This window comes from Tiliqua scincoides, chromosome 1, assembly GCF_035046505.1.
Source record: "Tiliqua scincoides isolate rTilSci1 chromosome 1, rTilSci1.hap2, whole genome shotgun sequence".
In the NCBI taxonomy this organism is placed as follows: domain Eukaryota; kingdom Metazoa; phylum Chordata; class Lepidosauria; order Squamata; family Scincidae; genus Tiliqua; species Tiliqua scincoides.
The window spans coordinates 277,040,072-277,043,449 of NC_089821.1; positions in this window are offsets into that span (position 1 = coordinate 277,040,072).

Sequence of the window (3,378 nt, forward strand, 5' to 3'; positions counted from 1 at the left end):
AACACTGTTCATGCGAAGCTGCTTTATTTGGGCAGATTCAGTGCCTCAGTTGTCGACTCTGCAGTATTTCAGGCAGAGCCAGGTCTTTCCCAGAGAGCTCCAGAGAGATGGCAGGACTTGAACCAGGGGTCTTCTGCCCGCAAAGCACACTCTCACTGACCTACGGCGACCAAAAGACCTCATTCACTGGGGGAGGGGTGATCTCTGGGGCCCCAGGTCATTGGGGCTTTGGCAGTTAAACATGAAGCAGAAATGAAATGCTGGGGGAGTGGGCATTTTTTCATGCCAAGCTGACTGCCACTGAAGAGCCCACTTCGACAGCTCTCTAATTACTGGGTTTCTTGAGGGGTTATGATTAAGGCAGCCTACTCGGTCATATGTTCCCACAGACTGAATGCAGATGAACTGAGCTCTGATACGAATAAGCAGCTAAAATGGCACCCAAGGGAAAGACGGGTAAGTAGTCTCTGCTTTTGTATTCTCCTGTGTCTGTGCCCCATGGTTTCTTTGGAACAAAGGCCCAGAGACCTCCCTTTTGGCCTTGACTCCTGCTTCCTGCCTTGCCTCCACTGTGAAAGAGTTGAGTCCCTGCAGCTCAGAGGTATACTGCCCCTGCAGTGTAATATAGTGCATACCATGGGTGCTATTAAGGGGGCGCAAGAGCATGTGCTCCAACTGCTTCCCCTTTGGAAAGCAGTTAAAGCGAATGCGCCCTTCAGCAGCCAGTTAGGCAAAATTGCCTGGCCGGCTGCCAAGCACACACTCATGCTCCAGCTGCTTCCTGACAGGAAGCAGCTGGAGCACGAGTGCACTGATGATGTCATGAACTGTGTGGTGTCATGTTGTTAGGTGTTGCCCTGGGGGCCAGAACCCCTTGGTAAGCCACTGCTGTAGCTATACTCTTAATCTTCCAGATTCACCTGTCACCTTCAGCACAAGCGTTCATGACCTGGGGTTCATGTTGTCCGATGGCTAAACACACCAAGCACTTTCAACTGTTCCTCATAGGACTGGTTTTCCAGGACCCTCAACATTCTAGTTCACTTTCTCTGAACCCGCTCTAGTTTATCTGTGTCTTGTTGCATCAGAGGTTTCTCTGAGAACAAATTTGGAGATTCTGTTTTACTAAGTATACAGGTGGGATCTTGGTATCCACTGATTTGGCATCCACTGATTTGACTCACCACTGATACTGAGGTCCACTTTAAATGCCTTGTAACAAGGAAAAAAATGCACCAAAATCCAATTTCCAACCTTCATGCTGTTAAATAATTATACAGGTGTGCAACACTTAACAACAGGTATGAGGTCCCACTCCCTCATCATCAATGCCTGGCACTAAATGAAGCCTCTGAAATCAATGGAAACTGTGCTCCCCTTGCCTCAGGGGATTTTTCTGAGTCTTGCAGAGGCTCAGAATGGCTTTTTCGGTCAAAATGATGCAACTTCCGATTTCCTCAGGGAAACCGGAAGTGACATTATTTCCCTATATAAGGCATTCAGAGGCCTGGGGAAGTGGGCCTTCCCTGGCCGCTGAATACCTTATATGGTGAAAAAACATCATTTCTGGTTTCTTGAGGAAACCGGAAGTCACGTCTTTTTGGCCAGAAAGCCCATTCTGAGCCTCTGTGGGGCTCAGAAAAGCCCCCTCAGCTTCGGAGTCTTGGGGGGGGGAAGAGTGACCGGTGACAGAGCACTGCATATGCAGCCCATTGCTTGTCAGAACGTCGCAAGGCAATGTTCACTTGTAACTTCATTCCATGGGATTCACCCCATCTAGTGGCTGAATGTGGTATAGTGTCTATACCAATGCATTATGGGGTGACAACAGAGGAACAAGAAACCAGGAAGAGGGTTGTTATAGCTATTTTTCCACTGATTTGGTATCCAGTGATTTTTTTTCTTAGCCACTGGGTGTTCTGAATGGATGACCTGTATGGTGGTGATGCAGATGTCTGTAGTAAGCATATTTTGTTATTTTACAGAGGGTGCAAAGAAACTCAAACCCAAAGAAAAAGAAGTGAGCAAAACAGGTCTGTATGCTACACACCCATTATCTGGGCTGCATCAGAGGTTTCTCTGAAAACAATTTTGGAGATTGTAAGGCTCTGTTTCGTTATGTATATACCGCTTACATAATAGAGGTTGAGCATTGCACTGATGGTTGCTTGGTGGTGATGCAGATGTCTGTAGTAAGCGTATTTTGTTATTTTACAGAGGGTGCAAAGAAACTCGAACCCAAAGAAAAAGGAGTGAGCAAAACAAGTCTGTATGCTGCACACCCATTATAGGGGCTATATCAGAGGTTTCTCTGAAAACAATTTTGGAGATTGTAAGGCTCTGTTTTGTTATGTATTACATAACATACATAATATAGAGGTTACATAATAGAGGTTGAGCATTCCATTGATGATTGCGTGATGGCAATTCAGATGTCTGTAGTAAGCATACTTTGTTATTTTGCAGGGGATGCAAAGGAAGTTAAACCTGAAGAAGCAGAAGTGAGCAAAACAGGTCTGTATGCTGCATACCCGTCAGTGGTTTATCACTGAAGAGGAATCCATAGGAAGGAAAAAGTGCTATCGAGGCAGGAAGGAGCTGCAATCAGTCATAATGGGCAGAGGCAGAGTGAGGAAGAATCTGCTAAAGCTAGTCTGGCTAAGAGATTCACAGCCCAGTCCTGAGCTACCCAGGGTGCAGGGCTGCAGCAGCATCGAAAATGGCCGCCGCTAATTCCTACACATTTTGAGCAGCCGCGGGTAGCAGTTCAGGAGGAGGGGATTTTCATTGCCTTCCCCTTGGTAAACATAGTAGCCCCATATTGAGGTTACTCAATTCACTGCCAACAAAAAGGTTGGCGGTGGATCAAGTGCCTCCATGTCTGGTGGTGAGCCCAACACAGAGGCCCAACACAGAATCGGGTGGAGCATCACTTCACCAGTCCTGCCTCCCTCCCCCCTGCTCCCTTCCCCCACCCTCTCCCCACCTCCTGCTTCCCTGGAACGCCTCCCCCTATCCTCCGCCCGCCTCCCCCCTTCCTGGAACGCCTGCTCCCTGCCTCCCCCCGCTTATCTCTTCGCTGCTCCGCAGTCTGCGTGACCGCCAAGTGGCGGAGGTCGGGTGCCCACCCGGCGGTAGCCTGGTTGGGCTACCACCAGTGCTTGGGCCTGCAAATGTGCCTTATGGCACGTTTGCGACAGTGCGCGCCGGCGGTGAGCTGGAGCACCGAGCCTAGGATTGGGCTCTCAGTAAGGAACCAATCCTGTGCTTTCCAGTAGCATGCAGCGGCACTATGCATGTGCTGCATGCTATTGTGGGGGGCTGTTTAGCTTCTGCAAGTCAAAGGAGACAAACGGGATATGTCAGCTCACTCCACAA